At 42.5% G+C, this 22,050-nt stretch overlaps 1 long non-coding RNA gene across 2 annotated transcripts in view; it reads left to right on the top strand.

The window, feature by feature from the left end:
* Positions 1–3,101: 3,101 nt before the first annotated feature.
* Positions 3,102–22,050, top strand: part of LOC113932291 — a 111,485-nt gene continuing 92,536 nt past the window's right edge. For both annotated transcript variants that reach the window (XR_004819360.1, XR_003523025.1), the window contains exons 1-2: positions 3,102–3,161; positions 9,602–9,692. This is a non-coding gene — a long non-coding RNA (uncharacterized LOC113932291). The remainder of the gene's footprint in view (positions 3,162–9,601; positions 9,693–22,050) is intronic.

The raw sequence follows: 22,050 nt of genomic DNA, 5'->3' as shown, positions 1-22,050 counted from the left end.
CTTTCCTTGGCCAAGGCCTCCTGCCTGGTTTTTGTTTTCTTTCTTCCCTGCTGGCTTTGTCTGCTCTTTCCCAATTATTTAGATAGCATGAAGGTGGCCAAGAAAAACCAGATGCCATTTCCAAGTAGTGTTCTCTTTCTAGATATTCTCTGGACTTCACTCTTGGTCAGACTTGTTACACCTTTTAGTCATTTCCCTGTTCACATTCCCTCCATGGCTCTGTCCTGAAGCTCTCCCCTACTACGACCAATGCAACCTGTGGATAAGACAAAGATGCGCTGATTGCTCACAGCATCCTGTGTGGCTTACCCTTTGCCTACCTGTCCATCTCTACCACATCTCACTCTGACCTTGCAGTCTGCAGTTCAGTGCCATTGGCTTTCTGTTAGCTCCTTCCACCTCAGGGCCTTTGCACATCCTGTGTGCTCTGCTTGGAATGCCCTCACTCCTTTGCGTTTTTTGTTTCATCAGCTCTTTTCATAGGGCTCAAATGTTGTCTTCTCGGGGAAGCTCCACTGATTCTAGTCTAAGTTGGGTTCCCCTGCCCAGCTCTTTTGATACTCCTTACATCTTCTTCAGACCACTTACAATAGCAATTAGATAGCAATTTTAGAATTCATTGTTTTATGCTTGCTTCTGACTTGCTTGTTGTGGTATTCTTAGGGCTTACAAGAGTGATTTGCAGCTAATGGATACTCAGTACATATTTGTGGAATGAATGACGGTGAATATGGACTGTGTCTCTTGATCTTTGGGAAAAGTTTTGGTTCCATGAAGCTAGAGCATGTGCACTGCTGATGGAAACCTTCTATGTTATCTACTCCCGCTGTTATGTGATGATTTGTGAGTTTCCCCTGCCCAATTCATATGTTAAAGTTCTAACCTTTCTGTTTCTACACAGCAACTTATTTCTCTATATTGTAATTGGCCCCCATCCATTCCCTAAGCTTTAGGACAGATGGAACTCACTCACCTCTTCCTTTCTGGGAGCTAGCACAATGCCTGGCATTTAGTAGGTGTCCTCTATGTGTTTGCAAAATGAATGAATGAATGAATTTAGGAATAAAACTGAGATATGGAATCTCAGCTATAGTTCAGTATATTGCCAGGCAGGAATTCATTCAGTTGTTCATTTTGTATTACACACATACTATATCCTCTGCACAAATCTAATGCAGTGCACAAAATAGATAAAAAAGCCTTGCCCTCATGGAGATTATGTTGTGCTGGAGGTAGACACACAATAAGCAAGATAAATAAGTCAGTGTATGTAATGGTGCCAGGACTAGGGTGGGGCAAATGAGGCATGCACTTTGCAAAATTTAGGGGAGAATGGCAAAAAACTCAGTGATCAAGATAAGTGGTATTTTAATGCAGTATTAAAAAAGTAAAATGAATGCAGGATATCTATGATGAACATCCTATCAAGATTTTAAGTAAAGACAGTTGCTTATATAACCGGTTAGATAAATGCTAATGAGAAAAAATAAAATTGAGAATGGGGATAGGAAATTCGGAGGGGAGAAGTATTAAAGTTGTAGATGGAGTGGCCAGAGAAGACCCCTACCAAGAAGGTGATGCTTGGGTGAAGACCTGAAGGAAGTGAGGAGCAGTCCATGTTCATATCTGTGGAAAAACTTTCTAGGTGGCAGGAACAGCAAGTGCAAAGGCCCTGAGGCAGGAGCACATCTGGACAGGAATTTGTGTGGCTGGAGGAGACTGAGTCGAGAGGAGGAATTGGGGGGCAGAAGTACAAGAGGTGGAGGTAGAGGGGTAACAGAGGCTAAGATGTAGAGGGAAGGGGCTGGACCCAGTATTGCTAACTCATTTGACCTTTTCATAGAGAGGCCAGCAATTAAGATTTAAAGTGATACTCCTTAATTTTAAAAGAGAGTCTACTGATTTAAAAAAAATAGTTTAATGCCGCACAGGCTAAAACCAGTGGTTCACTACCAGGAGTGATTTTGCTTCCCGGGGGACACTGCCAACATCTGGAGGTATTTGTGGTTGCACATCTGGGGAGGGCCTGCTCCTGGTAGATAGCACACAGGTGGAGACTGAGGCCAAGGAAACTGCTAAAATTCTGCAAAGTGCAGGACAACCCCCAACGACAAAGCATGATCCAGCCCCGAATGTCAGTAATGCCAAGGTTGGGAAATCCTGTGCTAAATAGAACATGCTTGTGGATGGAATCTGTTGATGAGGTCAGCAAGTTTCTTAAAGTGAGCAGATGGGCCAGAAGCTCAGAGATGGCCCTCTTCCCTCCAGACCTCGCAAAATGCTGACCCATTTCCTTTATGCTTCAGCAGAAGCAATTTTCCACCACGTGCCCAGCACTCCTCCTTATTAAGTAATCACCACCCACAGCTCCTCATTTCCATGTCTGTGACCACCCCAGGTACAAAAGATGTCCTATTCACAAGAGGCCGATGGAGATCAGCCAATTACAAGCCTATTAGACTAAAGCGCGGGCGCCCGCCTTACCTCGTCTCTGTGGGCTGCACACTTGTGGCTTTGTGCCTGTTCGCTCCTTTAGTCCGATGACTGCCCAGCCTGGTTCTCTAATTCTTGCTGATGGAGCAGTTTCCTATTCTAAGCCAGACTTGTTCCACTAGTATTTCCTAAGCAGTGGCAACATCCACCCTGCTGCATGCCGTATTCATAGCTGATTATATGACTCACATTTCAGTAGTCTTTTCTTCATTAAAATGAGGTGAAAGATAAATCATTTTGGATAGACCTTTGTTGTTAGGCAGGAGTATGTCTAGAGCAACTGTTTTTGGTCGGAAGAACTAGAATAGAAGTTATAAACTCAAAAATGCCTGCAGAGGCCAGGCAGGTAATTGGAAGGAATAAAGCAGGCCATTAAAATAGGCAATTGTGGGAACTGGGAGACACTGGGGGGGCTCACCCAGGCTAGAAGCAGCTGTGCCTCACGTCTACTCAATGCTGTGAAATGGCAGTTGGACCCAGTGTGGCAAGACCTTTTGAAATTTCAGTAGAAATCTGAAATTTTATTTTATTTTTTAAAAAAGATTTTATTTATTTATTTGACAGAGCACAAGCAGGGGGAGTGAGAGGGAGAAGCAGGTTCTTCGCTGAGCAGGGAGCCCAACTCGGGGCTGGATCCCAGGACTCCAGGATCGTGACCTGAGCCAGAGGTTAGATGCTTAACCGACTGAGCCACCCAGGCACCCCAGAAATCTGAAATTTTAAATACATTTATTCATTTTAATATACTTTGCAAGATGTTTCTAAAACCATATATGTTGCCTACATGTGGTTTGTATGTCATCAGAGGATGATCTCTACTTAGATTCTTGGTAGACATCTGTTTTCTGCATTTGAGAGTAAATTGGTCTAGAAAGTTAGAAAGGGACCAGGTTAAGATGGGAGGGGTAGTGAATTAAAGACCTGCCCATTTCAGGAGAAATGGTTTTCCTGACTACCCCCAAAGTAAAGCCTCATCAACCTCCTTGGATCATAGTGGGCTTTTGTGTGCTAGGCGTCCTACTAAGGTAAGGACCTGAGCGCATTTATTTCCCACAGTACCCTGGGAAATACTCCCTCCATTTTGCAGATGAGAAACTGGAGTCTCATGGTAGTAACTACTTGCGATCACATGACTAATAATAACTGCTCATGATCACAAGACAGGACTTGAGCCGGGAACGTGCAAGCTTTTATCTGTGCCCTTTACTGACTTGAGGATGAGTGTTTATGAGCTTCAGAAGGCATTTGTAGGTTTTTTTTTTAAGTTTTTATTTATCAGAGAAAGAGAGAGCAAGAGCAGGGGGAGAGGCAGAGGCAGAGGGAAAAGCAGGCTCCCTTCTGAATAAGGAGCCCAATGTGGGACTCGATCCCAGGACCCCAGGATCGTGACCTGAGCCAGAGGTTAGATGCTCAACCGACTGAGCCACTCAGGCGAACCACGTTTTATAGTTTTGACCATGTCCATGTAGGTGAAGTGGAATGAAGGCGATCAGATGGTCAAATGAGAATCCTAGGCTCCTGAAGTGCATGAGGACAGCAGGGACAAAGTTGGCCAATTTATCATTTTCCTGAGCAGCTCTCAACCTGTGCCTGAGGGAAGTTGGTATAAATATCTCCACTCCCTACCGCTCTGTTCTGCACCATTCCCTAGGGCTCCCCAGCGGGACTGAGCCTCGGTCGCCCATAGGAGTATCTTACTTGATACCCTGAGAACTGGCGTCTTTCCCTCCCCAATCTCACTACTTTTCCCTCTCACATCAACTATGCATGTATGAATCCTTGTCTCAGGGTCTGCTTCTGGGAGAACACAAACTATGACCCAAGGGAATCTCAAATTCTTTGGTTATTGCCAAAATTGGATTATCTTTGCTTCTCTTGAAGCAAGTCAGGTCACCAAGCCTTAGCCATCTGCATTTATCAGACAAAGTCTTATGTTGTCCTAAGGGGCGGGTTAGAACAGAACAGAACAGAGCACCAGTCTTAAACTTACTATGAGAACAATGCAAAAATGAGAATAGTGTGCGTGCGTGCGTGCGCGCGCGCGCGTGTGTGCGTGTGTGCGTGTGTGTGGCAGGGAGATATAAATCAAAAGGATTTATTTGGTTACAGAGAAGACACTTGATTGCTGTGACCCCTGCCACGTTTCCATCAGTTAAGGCACGACTGATTGTCTACAGTGTAGCATTGCTAGTGATAAGAGGCTCTTTTCTTTCATCTTTCTGTTTAATTTCCTAACAACTTGAGAGGAAGAACTCTCTGGCACTGCAAATTACTTTGGATTGTAACAAAAAAAGATCCAGAACCCTTTTTCTATTTCTTTTAATTGTCATCCAGGGACACAGTGTAATTGAATTAAGACACTTCCAAGAGGTGAATTATAGGATAATAATTCAGACCTTTCCATTTAATAGGAGCTGGCCTGTGACCTTGGGTCCACTAGATCTGAAGGGGTGAATTACTGCTCCATAACTCACAAGGTCCCATTTAAAGAGACCCTGGTTAAAGGGAATTAACATCAACAACCAAGTCAGCAAATGCAGTCCGCGATCTAAGAGTAAGGGATGAGGGGCACACAGAAATGAATGTGGAAACTTGGCTCCTCACTTCAAAGAAGTCAGATATCAGAGAATAATGGCAGACCCTCAAGGAAGAATGAATGGCCTCTCAGCCAAGCAGGGCTCTGGGTATTTTCCACCGATGCCCTGACACATGTGTGTGGAAGTCTCGAGCACTCCATACTTTCAGATGGTCAGGTAACTAATTGGGCTTTAAACTGTAGCCAGGACATAAGTGAGGTTCTCAGCAGGTTCCTCCCTCCTGGAGGCAGAATGGGCAGTGACATCCCAGGGCACCCCAGTGTCTTCCTGCCCGCCCCCCTCCAACCACGAGCATTTTTTCCTCACAGATGCCTGACATTTTACCATTCGCAATTCATTTATTTGGCTTAAACATTAACATGCCATTTCCTCTTTTTAAAAAGGAGTCAGTGTTATACATAAGTAAATGTATGACGCTTAACTCATAGACAGATATGAGTTGAAATCTAAACTCCACAACTGACAATCTGTGACATTGCTTACCTCCTTTGGGTTTTAAGTTTCTCATCTGTAAGACGAGGATTATAATAATACTACCTTCTTAGGGCCCTCATGAAGATTAGATAGAAGAACGGATCGAATACTTAGCCAAGTGCCAGACAAGAGTCAGGCTTCGGCAAAGAATAAATTATTATTGAAAAATGTCCTTCAGAGAGTGGTATTCATGCCAAGAGTCATAACTGCGTGTTGCTCCATGTAAGAAATAAAGGATGATTAATTCAGTATAGTTCATAGATACCCTTTTCTAATATGGCACCAATGGATAGTTTGCCACCTCTGAGGTAAATCTGACTGTTGGAAATTTCTAGAAACCTAAAGAAAACCACCTCAACTCCAAAGGTTCCCATGCAGTTTAGGAGGTCACTACCAGCTGACAGGATCTGTCCCTTTTTCATTCCCTCTCAGACCTTTTGCCTGTCATCTGCCAACCTTCTGCTATCTGTCCCGAACTTTTACCCAAAGATAAAAAGAGAAAGCTTATAATTCATTACAGTTCATTAAAATGAAAATAAAATTTATTTTGCATCAAAATGAAGAAAATACATTTATTATTAGCATATAAATGGCATTTTTTAATGTCACTCTGCCTCAAAATCACTTACATTTTCCATGATCACAGCACACAAAATTAATTTTTGATAGCCTTTTGTGATTTGGCTGAAAATTCTTATTTCTTTTTGTGCTTTAAACAGCAAACTGTATCCACTGCTATTCATAGCAAATTTTAGATAATGAAGCAATTAAAAATACATGGATTTAAGATCTTATCTCATTTTTCCTTTGGCCTATTTCTGCTTCATTATTCATGAAGGGATATGTTTAATTCAGAGTTAGTAATTGCAGATATATCTAGTATAAATTGTGCCTCGTATTCTTTACCCATTTCAATTTTATTTTAGCAAATAGATCTCTATTTGAAAAAAGTAGTTGAGAGAGGGGAGAGTATGATATAAATGCAGAAATCTGTGTGCATGTATGTGTGCATGTATGTGTGTTGATTGGCAGATCCAAACAAGATCTCAAAAATGTTAATAATTACCGAAAGATTTGCCAAGAGCCAGGCACTGTACTGAGTAATTAAACCTGGCATCTCGTTCAATCCTAAGAGTAATCTTATACGGGAGGTACAATTGATAATCCTATTTCTTAGGTATGGAGACCAAGGTTCAGAGAGGTTACAAAACTGGCTGGAAATCACATGGTCAGACGTGACAGAGAACTGGGATCAGAACCTGACTTGTCTGTCTCCAGGACCCTATATGTCCAACCCCCCATTACACTGTGTCTTGCGTTCTGGGACCATGTGCACCTGAACCTTGAAGCCATTGGTCAAAGGCTTTTGAAATCACTCTGCTGTTTCACCTCATAGCATCCCCAGTTCGTAAAGTGGCTGGTCCAAGGCGCTCATCACTTATTTGGTTCTTAGGAATCCTAAATATATTTTAGGAATTTATTCTAGGGAAGTAACAGGACACGTACACATGGTTTCTTATAATGCAACTTGTCACAGGGTGTTCTATGCCAATAACAGAGAAAAAGAGGAAGAGAAAGAGGGAAGAGAAGAAAAGGAAAGAAGTAGCCTAGAAAAATCCTATTACAGGTTAAATAAACTCTGAGGCACTTAGTGTTATACTCTGGAGTCCTTAAAAATAACAATGAGAATCTAATTTCCTGACATGCAGAAATGTTTCTGGTAAATTGTTAGGTAAAAACAGCAGGTGTATGAGACAGTATGTGCAGTGTGCTCCTATTTTAATAAACACAATATATATGTACACATATATGTGTGTGAGAGGAGAGCAAGAATCTGGAACAGTGCTGTCCAATTGAAATAGAATACAAGTCACATATGTAATGTATTTATTTATTTTTAAAGATTTGATTTATTTATTTTAGAGAGAGAGAGAGACCATGAGCAAGAGGGGCAGAGGGAGAGAGAGAGAGAACCTCAAACAGACTCCATGCTAAGCCCATTGTGAGGCTCTATCTCACGACCCTGAGATCACCACCTGAATCGAAACCAAGAGTCAGAGATTCAACTGACTGCACCACCCAGGTGCCCCCACATACGTAATCTAAAATTTTCTAATAGCTGCATTAAAAAGTAAAGTGAGGGGTACCTGGGTGGCTCAGTCAGTTAAGGGACTAACTCTTGGTTCCCACTTGGGTTGTGATCTCAGGGTCGTGAGATTGGGCCTCATGTTGGGCTCTGCACTGAGTGTGGAACCTGCTTGGGACTCTCTCTCCCTCTCCCTGCTCTCTCTCTCTCTCTCAAGTAAACAAATCTTGAAAAAAAGTAAAGTGAATAGGTGAAATTAATTTAATAGCATATTTTATTTATCCCTAAATATCCAACATATGGTCGTTTAAACCTCTAACCAATCTAAAATTATTAATGAGATAATTTACTTTTTTTTTTTTTTTTTTTGGTAGAAGCATTTGGATTCTAGCCTAGGTCATGAGTTCTCCCACTATGTACTCCTCCGTCCTAGATCCTGGGGATGCAGGAGAGTAGGCGAAGTCACCACCCTTACGAGACATGAGTTCTGGCAGATAAAAAAAAGTGAGCAAAAAAATATGCAGTATGGCAGGTGTTGATGAGAACTACAGAGACAAAGGAGGAAAGGAAGATCAAGGTGTGCTTATAAAGAATGATCAGGAAGATGTCTCTGATACAGTAACATTGTACACAGCCATGATGGAAGTGACAATGCAATCTTGAGGCTATTTGAGGGACAGTCATCTGGCAAGTGCAAAGGCCCTGGGGTAGGAATGAATTTGGCATGACTGAGAAACCGTGAGGGCCACAGTGGCTGGAACAGAGCTTATTCTGCCAGTTCTGGAAGTCTGAGGTAGAGGTTGAGTTAGGGGTCAAGTAGACTTGAGATCTCTAATGGCCAATTTTAAGGTATTGGCATTGCATTCCTCTTGGTCAGCTCAAAGTGTTGACAATGACAGACATGAGCAAGGAACACCAGAAAAGGAAGCTGTGACTCCCTGGGTCCACACAGTGCAGAGAAGAGAAGGGCCTTGAGAAATAAAATGTGTGTGACAGGGAGAGTAACAGGGGGTAGGAACTTACAGGCAGATGTAATCAAGAGGAACATAAACCCTGATGATTCCACAAAAATCTTGGGAGGATGTTAGACTCTGAGGACTTGGGATGGCAGCTTAGGCCAAATATATTTAAAACTCAAAGGAAGGGGTGACTCTAGCTTACATATGTCTGGGACAAACTTATTTAAGACACCAAATATTTAGAGAATCATTCGTTTTAATTTGGTTTATTCTTAGTGGATGTGCCTTGTGGTTGAGACCTGATTTTCAAACTGGTTTTTTAAATCTACACTTAATAATAGATTAGTGGGTGAAAAGCAAAAGTTGTCTTTGAATAGCCTTTTTCAAATAGTGCATTTCCCTGGCATACGTAGGTGTTATTTGGGATAGAAGAAAGCTTGATTTATGGAAATCCTCCTTATGCCACAGAGATGCAGAATTGAGGGATCTTGGTTCTGTTGCCCCGGCATGCAAATGACCATTCCTAGCAATTTTTTAGTGTGCACATTTCTCAACTGCAGAGGAGGATGGTGTCCAAAAATTAGGTAGGATTCCGTGTGCATGCCAATTGCTCATACTGCCAGAAAGCCAAGCCATTTGGATGTCCTCCTAATACACTCTCACCTTCACCCAGAGTAAATCTCTGTCATCATGCATAAGTGTTATAACATAATCTCTGTGTTCCAGTCTTGGCTGGCCAATGACTATCTTGGGAAGGTTACCGTAAATCTCCCGAGTCTCAGTTTCCCCTCCTGGAAAGAGAGAATAATTATTAAAATGAGGATAAAGATGGTTGGACTGCGGATCAAAAGGGGGAACCCTCAGCAGAAAATCTGGCCAATGGCAAACTCTTAGTAAAGGTTAGTAATACATAAATGAAAATACATAGACTAGCAGCAGAGAGCTTACCTGTATTTTGTTTTATTTCTCCCCCCACCCTTTTTTTCCTCTAGAGAAAAATGGCAGGGACTCACTTTGCAAGAAATTACACTATGTTCAATGACTTCCCATCAAGAGTAAGCAATGTTCCGTATCCTGCCTTTGGTAAGTATCAAATGGGCCCATGTCCGACAAGGCATGGCTTTTAATCTCCCTTTATTTGCCATGTCACCTGTCAGTGACCTTGACTGTTGCCGGCTGCCTCATGCTCTGCAGTTTACTGATAAGTGTGTTTACGGCTTTTGAAGTCATGTCTACCGAAAACCACATCTGGTTCACCGCCGCCTCAACAGACACACAATGAAATATAAAGGCTAATTCTGCGGTGTATACACAATCCGTGTCTGTTCCCCAGAGGATTCCAGATGGAGTGAACTCAAAGGCAGAGGCAGCTCATTGATAGCTGGCGGTTCTGGGGGAGGAAGGAGCACGGGGTGTGACCTGAAGCCTTTGCTGAACAGATGGGGGTACTGTGGTCTCAGACAGGGGAGAGGAGAGGGAGCTCCGCAACACCCCTCCTTCCCCATTTAGTCCACCGGGTACTTTTGTGCAGACCTAGGTTGAGATTTCTCAAATAGAATAACTTTTCCCACCCTAGCTGTCTCACTCGGTAAACATCATGTGGACGTTGAGGTCGGGAGAAGTCCAGGGCTTGTAGGAGCGGTGGGGGAGGCATCTTATACTTTATTAGGGCAGATGATGGTGTCTGTATTTAAAAGTCAGATGAAAATATCATTGATCATTTATTGAGCTTGTACTGTATGTTAGATGCTAGTCTTGACTCTTTTCCTTGCCTGGACACAATCCTATGAGGTAGCTGTAGGTGTTAGGATGTCCATTTCACAAATATGGAAGTTGAAATTCAAAGAGGCTAAAGCAACTTGCCCGAAGGTGATCAGTCCTTGGGACTTGAGTTGTTTCAAATTTCTGACTGTATATCTCATTTAGGTTGAGTGGATGCTTAGCAGCTTCATTGCAGGGTCCTAGGCTGTGCACACATTCACTGTTAGATACTGCCAATCCATTTTCCGAAGTCATTTTATCAATCCAAGAAGCAGAGCCAAATTTGAAGGTGAGTCTGGCTGATTCCGCAGCTAATGTTTTTAACCACTGGAAGATACTCCACCAAAGTGGTGGGTACAAATAGCGGGGGTGCTTTCCAGGAAACCATTGCTCCTGGCAAATAGAGGGTTTTGTTGTGGAGGCTATTTTGTCAACATTTTTATTAACATATAACACACATAGAGCAACACGCACAAACTTCAAGCCAACAACTCATTGAATTTTTATAAAGTGATGACTCCCATGAGACCACCACCTGATCGAGGCATAGACCATTACTAACCGCCCGCCCCCCAGCTTTCCTCCAACTTTGTTTTTGTTCAAGATTATCTTTACTCTCTTGACCCTTTGCATTTCCATATGCATTTTTGAATGCTGTAGTGACTTTCCACAACAAAAAAAACCTGCTGGGATTTTGAATGAGATTGTTTTGAATTTAAGAATTTTGTTAGATTGTTGTTTTTTTCCTCCTTAACTCAAAAGAGTTTGCTAGTAAAATCATTTGGGCCGGGAGTGTGTGTGTGTGCGTGTGCATGCGCGTGTGCAGGAGGGATGGATTATAACTGCAGATACAATGTATTGTATCTAAAGGAGCATTCAGCATTCTTGCAGCTAAAGGAGTATTCAGATTTTCTGCTGTTTCTTATGTCAGTTTTGCTAACTTGTTTTTAAAGAAGTATTTGCATTTCATTTAAATTTTTCAAATCTATTGGCTTCAGACTGTTTTACAGGGCATGAAGGGATTCCTTTATCTGATCGAAATATCCTGTGTTTTGCTTGTGGCAGTATTTACATGGGGGTATACATTTGTCGAGACTTATTTAACTGTACACTTAAAATGCGTATATTTTATTATTTCACCTATACTTCTGGAAAAAATTAGAAACTCCCATAAAATCATATGTTGGTAGTAAAATGGGATATATTGCAGGAGAGGGTATACACTGGCACAACCACTTGGGAAAACAATTCAGAAATATCTTTAAAAATTGCAAATGTATAGATGCTGTCACTTGGACCTTCTACCTGTAAGTATATGCTTTAGGGAAATTCTCCCATAGATGCTCACAGCATTTACAGTGGCAATGTTTGTAAGAGAAAAAAAGTGAAAAAATGTTATCCTATTCAGAATATAAGTGGTGGTAAATTCTCATGGTAGACTAGTATATCGCTTTTAAACATAGCGATTTAGAGCTACACATTTCAACCTGGATAAATCTTTCAAACAATGATTTTTTTTTAATTGCAAAGGGAACACCATTGTTGATGCCATTTATCTAAATTTTTAGAAAGATCACTACTCTTCCTACCCCCCCCCCCTTGTGAGGAACATATGCGTTGGGCACAGGGATTCCGGAATAAAGATGTTCCTTGCGGGGAGCTGTGACCACGTCTAACTACCTTCAGTGGGATGTGAGCACTAGGATGTGGTAGCTTCCTGGAACCCTCCGTAGGGGTAGCTGATAAACTTGCAGCTCTGCTGCTCCCTTTTGTCTTCCCCGTCTTCTCCTTGGCTTTCTGTATCAGGTTTCTTAGGGCTGGCATAACAAAGTAGCATAAACAGAGCGGCTTTAAACAACAGAAATTTATTCTCTTACTGCTCTGGAGCCAGAAGTCCTATCAGCATGGCCATGCTGTCTTGGTGGCTCCAGGGGAGAATCTGTTGCTTGCCTTTCTCCTGGCTTCTGGTGTTGCTGGCAATCCTCAGCCTCCCTTGGCTTAGAGACGCATCATTCCAATATCTGCCTCTGTCTTCACATGATGTTCTTGCCTGTGTGTCTAAATCTGTGTCTCTCCTCTTTTTTATGAGGACACTGGTCATATTGGACGAGGATCCACAGTAATTCATCTTGATTACATTTGCAGAAACCCCATTTCCAACTAAGGTCACAGTGACAGATTCTGGGGGTTAGGACTTCAACATATCTTTTTGGTAGACACAGTTCAATCCACAACCCCTTCTTCTCTTCCTTCTTATATTTCTCCTCTACCCCTCCTATCCTTTCTTTTGGCTGGAATATGGATGTGATGGCAGGAGCTAGAACAGCCATCTTGGACCAAGAAATAAATTTGAGAATGGAATCCATGTATGGAGGAGCTATAAGATAGAAGGAAGCTGGGTTCTTGAATCATAAAGAAGCCACATCAGGTCTAGACTGTCTATCAGGACTTATATATGAGAGAGAAATAAATATTTATCTTTAAAGACCCCTCTTCCCTTTACTTCAGGGTTTCTTTTTACTTGTGGCCAAACATAATCCTTTTTTTTATGTTATGTTAATCACCATACATTACATCATTAGTTTTACATGTAGTGTTCCATGATTCATTGTTTGCGTATAACACCCAGTGCTCCATGCAGAACGTGCCCTCCTTAATACCCATCACCAGGCTAACCCATCCCCCCACCCCCCTCCCCTCTAGAAACCTCGGTTTGTTTTTCAGAGTCCATCATCTCTCATGGTTCATCTCCCCCTCCGATTTCCCCCTCTTCATTCTTCCCCTCCTGCTATCTTCTTCTTCTTCTTCTTCTTCTTTTTTTAAATATCATGTGTTATTTGTTTCAGAAGTACAGATCTGTGATTCAACAGTCTTGCACAATTCACAGCGCTCACCATAGCACATACCCTCCCTAATGTCTATCACCCAGCCACCCCATCCCTCCCACCCCCCACCACTCCAGCAACTCTCAGTTTGTTTCCTGAGATTAAGAATTCTTCATATCAGTGAGGTCATATGATACATGTCTTTCTCTGATTGGCTTACTTCGCTCAGCATAATACCCTCCAGTTCCATCCACGTTGTTGCAAATGGCAAGATCTCATTCCTTTTGATGGCTGCATAATATTCCATTGTGTATATATGCCACATCTTCCTTTTTTTAAAAGATTTTATTTATTTATTTGACAGAGAGAGAGATAGTGAGAGCAGGAACACAAGCAGGGGGAGTGAGAGAGGGAGAAGCAGGCTTCCTGCTGAATAGGGAGCCCAATGTGGGACTCGATCCCAGGACCCTGGGATCACGACCTGAGCCAAAGGCAGACGCTTAACGACTGAGCCACCCAGGCGCCCTATATACCACATCTTCTTTATCCATTCATCTGTCGATGGACATCTTGGCTCTTTCCATAGGGCCAAACGTAATCTTAATACACACACACACACACACACACACACACACACACACACACACACACATAGAGCCATAGGTATCACTTATTGGAACATAAGTGGGAATGTACCAAATACATGGAACACAGGAAGAGAGAATAGAATGGGAAATGACCATCAATGGGAACCTTAACTTCCTCTGTAATATTTTATTTCTTCTATGAACAGAAGATCAAGCAAATATAGCAAGTGTTTAAAGAGATAATGAGCTCTAGGAGGTGCGGACCAGTGTCACAAGTCACGATGACATAAATTCTTGAATTCTGAATTTTTAAGATATATCCTCCCCAAATCCCCCAAAATTGAGAAGACTCTATCTACACCTTTTACTCGAGTCACACGGATTGACCTGGAATTCCCTGAACCCACTGGCTGTATTCTTACCTGTCTGAACACACTGTTTCTCCTCAGTGGCAGGTACTTCTCCCCTTTCTCACCCGGTTTGCTCCTCCATGCCTTCTGGATCTCAGCTCCAAGTCAAATAACGGAGCATCCAAGGAACCATTTAGAGAACCAACAAGTTAGATTCCTACCTCTCAGATTCCAGAATAAAAGCCCAAGTGGTGATACATTTTTCATAATTATTCGAATGACAAAAGTAGTGCTCGCTCATTGTACAGAATCCAAAGACCAATATTACAGAAGTATCTAAAAGTAAAAATTGAAACCTACCCTTTATCATCTCCATTGTGTCCTAGAGGTAACTCATTTGAATAAAGATTTATCCGAGGCGCGATTATTGCTAATTAAATATTTTTAAAACCAAACTATAAAGTGTTAGGTTAAATAACAGGAGAGTCTTTTTAAAAATCTAATGGTAAGGAAGGACTTTCTTAGGCGGAACAAAGGCAGAAACTTTGTCACCAGACTCATTTTACTGTGAGAAAAAGTTTCCAAACTGCCATGTGAGTGAAAAGCTGGGAAAATACTTGTAACCCACACGAGGGACCAGAATGACAATATTCGTCGTATATAAAGGGGTAGTTTGAATTAATGTAGAAGGAAAAGACGCACGGGGCGCCTGGGTGGCTCAGTTGGTTAAGCGACTGCCTTTGGCTCAGGTCATGGTCCTGGAGTCTCTCATTGGGCTCCCTGCTCAGCGGGGAGTCTGCTTCTCCCTCTGACCCTCCCCGCTCTCATGTGCTCTCTCTCTCTCTCTCACTCTCTCTCTCAAATAAATAAATAAAATCTTAAAAAAAAAAACAGGAAAAGATGCACAAAGGAAACTTGTTACATCGAAGCATCACGGAGATACAATACTAACAAACAGGTCATTTTCAAAGGCCAGAATAAGTGCCGCTTACATATGTAACAATAAATATGTAACAATACTGAGGGAGACAGTGGGAGAAATTGGCTATACGTGAAACCCTGATGGAATTGAAACTGAGCAAAACCTTTGGGAGAAAATCTGGCCCTGTGTGTCAAAGCCTTAAAAAGATATGTGAGGGGTGCCTGGGTGGCTCAGTCGTTAAGTATCTGCCTTCGGCTCAGGTCATGATCCCAGGGTCCTGGGATCGAGCCCCACATCAGGCTCCCTGCTCTGCAGGAAGCCTGCTACTCCCTCTCCCGCTCCCCCTACTTGTGTTCCCTCTCTCACTGTGTCTCTCTCTGTCAAATAAATAAATAAAATCTTAAAAAAAAAAAAAAAGATCTGTGATTTTGACTCCATGATTTCACCGCTCAGAATTTCTTCTGAGAAATAAAGGAGGGTGTGTGCAAAAAAATTAGCTATAACCATGTACCACGTGCGGTTGTTGGTAGTAACAAGGAAGATTGTAAACAACACTAATGTCCACATTTAGAGTCTTCATGAAACAAATTGTGGTACATTCATTTAATGGAATAGTCTGAAGATGATTAAAATGATTTAATTTTTGAGGAAGATGTTCACAATATATTAAGTGAAAAAGAGACGGATTAAAAAACTGGTATGGGTTGCACGACCCAGCTTTTCAAAGAGGGTCTATACATACAGACAGACAAAAAACTGAATGGATACACATCCTGTGTGTGTGTGTGTGTGTGTGTGTGTGTGTGTGTGTGTGTGTGTGTGTGTGAGAGAGAGAGAGAGAGAGAGAGAGAGAGAGAGAGAGATTGCGTGTTTGAAGGAATTGTTTTAGAGTTGTGGGTTTATAGGTGATTTTCATTTTCTTTTCATTTATCTATATGTTTAAAATGAGGAAAAAATTAAAGCTGGACTCAGGTGAAACATTACATCATTTGAAAAGATTCCCTGTCCCCTGGTCCTTGGAAATGCTCTCCTCATGTGCTTCCAGGGTGCGTTCTTGTGGGGCTGGTTTGGCGGGCTGAGCTGAGACCCCTGTGCCTTCTGTCATTCCTCACTAGTCAGTAGCTTCTTTAAGTAAAAGTGATACATCTTCCTTCATCACTGTGATTTCAGTTTGTAGCTTCACAAACGTTTATGGAATGGTGACTTAAGAATATCCTCTCGTTCCATTTTCTAAGTCTCGGTTTCATTTGCCAGTTTCCCACGACTTCAAGTTTTAAAAATTGAAAATCACGAATTATCTGAGCTGGAATGATTGATTTCTTCAAGCCCTGATTATGTAGCTAGAGACCCTGAAGTTCAGAGAGGTGATGTGACTTCGCCTCTGTAACATTAGCAGGTTAGGGACCGGCCAGGACCAGACCCAGACTTGCTACTGTCCTTTTGGGGTCGACGTGTGATAGAAATTCATTATCAGCACACCCGTGTGCTCACAGCCTGTTGTTTTCTGGAGAAATCCGACACACAGCGAGTTTCCAAAGGGGATGATGTTTCTGGGGAGGGCTGGTCTGGGGCAGTGAGAAAGGAAGAAATCTGAGTGTCAGTGTGAAACAAGATTCACAGCTAGATTTTAGAATGTCCCACCCTGTCTCCAAGCCCTGAAATCCAGTGCGTGCGTGCGTGCGTGCGTGTGTGTGTGTGTGTGTGTGTGTTTACTCTGTGGGGAAGAAGATGCCAGAAAGCTTCACCACAGGCAGCATGGCAAACTCAGCCTCTCCCACCACCCCCTCAGAAAGTGGCCCCAAGCCTGTTGCTTTCTTTTCTCTAGTGTGCCTGGATGCTTTCCTTCCCAGCTCTAGAATTTGCTGGGTCATTGCGCCTCTGTTTCCACCTCGCTTCCTCTGAATAGCCACAGTGTCAATGAGTGAATTCAGGCTCCCAGCTGGGGGCCCCAGAGAGTTTATTTCTGAAAATGGACCTGTCTTCACACTTACTGCAGTCTCTGTGTACACAGCCTCTTAACAAACAGCTGGAGAGTGTGTTGAGTCAACCAAGCAGTTGGCCTGTATGTGGCTTTCTGTATTACACACTTTCTCATTTTATTTATTTATTTTTAATTTTTTATTATTATGTTAATCACCATACATTATATCATTAGTTCTTGATGTAGTGTTCCATGATTCATTGTTTGTGCATAACACCCAGTGCCCCACGCAGAATGTGCCCTCTTTAATACCCATCACCGGGCTAACCCATCCCCCCACCCCCTCCCCTCTAGAACCCTCAGTTTGTTTTTCAGAGTCCATCGTCTCTCATGGTTCGTCTCCCCCTCCGACTTACTCCCCTTCATTCTTCCCCTCCTGCTATCTTCTTCTTTTTCTTTTTTCTTAACATATGTTGCATTATTTGTTTCAGAAATACGGATCTGTGATTCAACAGTCTTGCACAATTCACAGCGCTCACCATAGCACATACCCTCCCCAATGTCTATCACCCAGCCACCCCATCCCTCCCAGCACCCCCCACTCCAGCAACACTCGGTTTGTTTCCTGAGATTAAGAAGTCCTCATATCAGTGAGGTCATATGATACATATCTTTCTCTGATTGACTTATTTCACTCAGCATAACACCCTCCAGTTCCACCCACGTCATTGCAAATGGTAAGATCTCATTCCTTTTGATGGCTGCATAATATCCCATTGTGTATATATACCACCTCTTCTTTATCCATTCATCTGTCGATGGACATCTTGGCTCTTTCCACAGTTTGGCTATTGTGGACATCGCTGCTATAAACATTGGGGTGCACGTACCCCTTCAGATCCCTACATTTGTATCTTTGTGGTAAATACCCAGTAGTGCAATTGCTGGATCGTATGGTAGCTCTATTTTCAACTGTTTGAGGAACCTCCATACTGTTTTCCAGAGGGGCTGCACCAGCTTGCATTCCCACCAAGAGTATAGGAGGGTTCCCCTTTCTCCACATCCCCGCCAGCGTCTGTCGTTTCCTGACTTAATTTTAGCCATTCTGACTGGTGTGAGGTGGTATCTCATGGAGGTTTTGATGTGGATTTCCCTGATGCCGAGCGATGTTGAGCACTTTTTCATGTGTCTGTTGGCCATTTGGATGTCTTCTTTGGAAAAATGTCTGTTCATGTCTTCTGCCCATTTCTTGATTGGATTATTTGTTCTTTGGGTGTTGAGTTTGATAAGTTCTTTATAGATTTTGGATGCTAGCCATTTATCTGATATGTCATTTGCAAATATTTTCTCCCATTCTGTTGGTTGTCTTTTGGTTTTGTGGACTGTTTCTTTTGCTGTGCAAAAGCTTTTTATCTTGATGAAATCCCAATAGTTCATTTTTGCCCTTGCTTCCCTTGCTTTTGGCGATGTTTCTAGGAAGAAGTTGCTGCGGCTGAGGTCGAAGAGGTTGCTACCTGTGTTCTTTAGGATTTTGATGGACTCCTGTCTCACGTTTAGGTCTTTCAACCATTTGGAGTCTATTTTTGTACACACTTTCTCATTTTAAACCCTCACAACAACTCAGTAAGGGTGTAAGAGCTACTATCCCCATTTTGTAGGTGAGAACACTGAGTCTCGGAGAGGAGAAGCGACTTGCCTAGGGTACTATGACAGCAAGGGCTTGAGACTGGATGGGAAGCCAAGTGTTCCAGTTCTGAGGAAGTTAAATTTGCTTTCTCCTTTCTGGCAGGAAGTTAAATACGCCCTCCCCTTTCTGACAGATGACATTCACAGGGAACTTCAGGGTGGCTGACTGAAGAAAGTGACTTCAGTGTTTCTGTAACACTTAGGAATAAGTTACTAAAACTGAATTGGCTCTCTGCCTTAGCCCACCAGATTTGATGAGAAATTCACTATCAGTCATTCTTTGGGGTCCCTTGGCCCATCTTGGGGTTATGCAAATGTCCCGGGACCTGTGAGGTATTTAGGAAAGTAAAGCAAGACTTGGTTCTGAGTTTCCTGAGGGCTCATTTTTAATAGTGCTTTTTCAACTGGGCCACAGTGCTGTGGACACTGGCCCTGGGCCATTTGTTCTGGATGTTTCAGAGATGCCCCTCAGAGCATCACCTCTAGCAACCACAGACAGCCGCAGATATCCACCTCCGTACTCTAGAGTCTTCCTTGCATTCACGGGTAGTCATCCCTAAGGCTTCATTCTCTTGCAGAATCCTCATTGCTAGTCTCATCGACCTGCCACCCCAGTGTGGATCACGTCCTCTCTACTCAAACTCCAGAGCCATTCCCCTCTGTTGCTGAGTTTTGGCAACCAAAGCTCTGGGGCCCAAATGCCCTGCTCACCCTCTTAAGATGCAGATACATTTTTTTTATCGTCCTCTCTCTCTCTCTTTTTTAAAGATTTTATTTATTTATTTGACAGAGAGAGACACAGCAAGAGAGGGAACACAAGCAGGGGGAGCGGGAGAGGGAGAAGCAGGCTTCCCGCCAAGCAGGGAGCCCAATGTGGGACTCGATCCCAGGACCCTGGGACCATGACCTGAGCCAAAGGCAGATGCTTAACGACTGAGCCATTCAGGTGCCCCTATCATCCTCTCTTAATTTTTATTGTTTTTGTATGTTTCGAGGCATAGCTGACATACAGTAACCTGCACAAATCTAGTATACAGCTCAGTGGACTTACGCATGAACATATGCCTCAAGTCACCACCATCCAGATGTAGTTATGAACATTTTCTTCATCTCAGAAAAATCCCTTGTGACCTTTTCCAGTTAGTACCCCCCACCCATGGATGTAGCCACTGTCTGACCTCAGTCACTGCAGATGAGCTTTGTCTGTGTTTGCTATTCACACACATGGAATCATACAGTAGATAATCTTTTGTGTCTGGCTTCTTTTGCTCAACATAATGTTTTTGAAAATCACCCTTGTGATATTTTCCCATATTTTGTTCTATTTTCCTGATGATTAGTATTACATTGTATGAATATACCTCAATCATCTGTTTTCCTTGCATTGTTTCTGGTTTGGGACTGTGATGAATTAAGCTTCTGTGAACCTTCTTGTAGAAATCTTTTTGTGGACATATGCACTTGTTTCTCTTGAGTATCATCCTCGGATTGGAAGTGTAGGATCATGGGAGTAGGAGTATATTTAATTTTATTAGAAACTGCCAAATTATTTTTCAGAGTGACTGAAGTGTTCTGCGCTCCTGGTTGCTCCACATTTTTGCCAATACTTCTATCATTCTTTTTTATTCTATCTCAGCCTACAGGAACTCAGAACACTCTTCATCGCTCCATGAGTTACCCCAAATTTTAAAGTAAGGATTTTTCATTTCTACTCTGTGTGTCTTCCAACTGTCATCTCTCCTTCCTAGTACACTATCTCAAACCTTACTTTAGGACGGCTTGGAAAGGAATATAAATTCAGTAGCTATCTCTTGTGAAATTCAAAGTAAACTGTGTAGTTGAGAAGTAAGTACAAGAAAGGCTCAATTTGGGGGCAGTCCAGGAGTCTAGGATTTTGGACTCAGATGGTCCTATATTTTACTGACTATGTGGCCTGAGACAGATCCTTTAATATCATTGAGCTTTGGATTCATTGACTATAAAATACAGACAGTGAAGATTAAATTCATAAAAGATATAATTAAGAGGGAATTTCAAGACTAGGTACTTCTTGAATACATTTCATAGTTTAGGTGATATCAGTCAGGATGGGCTGGGTTGTGCTGTGATAACAAGCAGCCCTGAGATCTCCATGGCTTAGCACAACATAAATTCACTTTTTGTTTGTGCCATATGTCTAGCACTGGTTCTTGGAGTCCTCTCATCAGTCGCTCAGGGACCCGAGCCAGTGGATCTTCTGCCTGGACATCTGGTTCCAAATGATAGCAGTGCATGCTCGCTTGTTCATCACATGTGAACTGAGGAGAGTATTCTATGATAAGCATTGGAGAAACAGAAACAAAAGATACTGTACCTGCTTCCAGGAGATTATAATATAATAATAAGGACAACAACAACAATAGTAATGGTAATAGTAACAGCTACAGCAGCCAACTGTTATTAAGCCAGAGACGGTATTAGGAGCTTATTTTATGCAACAGGCATTTTCACAATCAGAACACTTAGATGGGTGAAAATGGAACCATATTTTCTCATAACCTGATTTAATTTTACTCTTAAGCATCCACTTCCATCACGTACTGGAGAATTGCGTCAGAGGAAATGAAGTCACTTGCAGCTTAAGATTCAGTTCTCTTTTGGATACTAGTCAGTTGACCCAAGCTTCTCTCGCCCTTGCACTCCTTTCTGTCCTTCTCACCAGGCATACCTGAAGTTCCCCGTGTGACGTGAAGCCTTAGTATTGGGACGTGCCAGACTGTGTGGAGAAGTATCATTATCTGTTGTGTCCACTTAGTATAGCTGGGCATCCCCTTTGCTTCTGCTGATGTTGGCCATGCTGTGGTCACCTCTGGTTTATCAGGTCCATGCATCACATCCTGAACCCCCAACCACGAGGACACTTTTGGTCTCCTGATTTTCACAGACCCTTCTGTACCCGTCACAGGAGATTGAGAGCTCCCAAATGCTTTCTGTATACCATACTGCCACAATCAGGATCTACAAGGGTGCCCTCATTCCTGTCCACCCAGACAGTCCCCTTAGCCTCTGCTACCCTATGGCTTGGGCGCAATGTTGGATAAGGAGCTGCTCCATCAATCTTATGGCCTCCTGGGACACAAAGCAGTGGCTCTTCTGGTCTGGGATAAACTCATCTGTGGTTTCTTTCATCATCTTAGACCATATTTAGTTGGTTTACCTACAGTCAGTGTGTATAATCCTAATGGTTTCAAATGACCTTCAAAAAAAAAACCGTCCTCAAAAATAGGCCAATTGGTGTTCCAGATGAAGATGGAGAACAATCGATAGTGCTTTGTAATATGGATAATAATTGTGCAAGTTCAGGACTGAAATAGCAGCAGAGGCCTGAAGCTGGAATCAATACGAATTAG

This window comes from Zalophus californianus, chromosome 10 (genome assembly GCF_009762305.2).
Source record: "Zalophus californianus isolate mZalCal1 chromosome 10, mZalCal1.pri.v2, whole genome shotgun sequence".
In the NCBI taxonomy this organism is placed as follows: Eukaryota; Metazoa; Chordata; class Mammalia; order Carnivora; family Otariidae; genus Zalophus; species Zalophus californianus.
The sequence above is the reverse complement of the archived record's forward strand: the minus strand, read 5'-3'. Positions and strand labels throughout refer to the sequence as shown.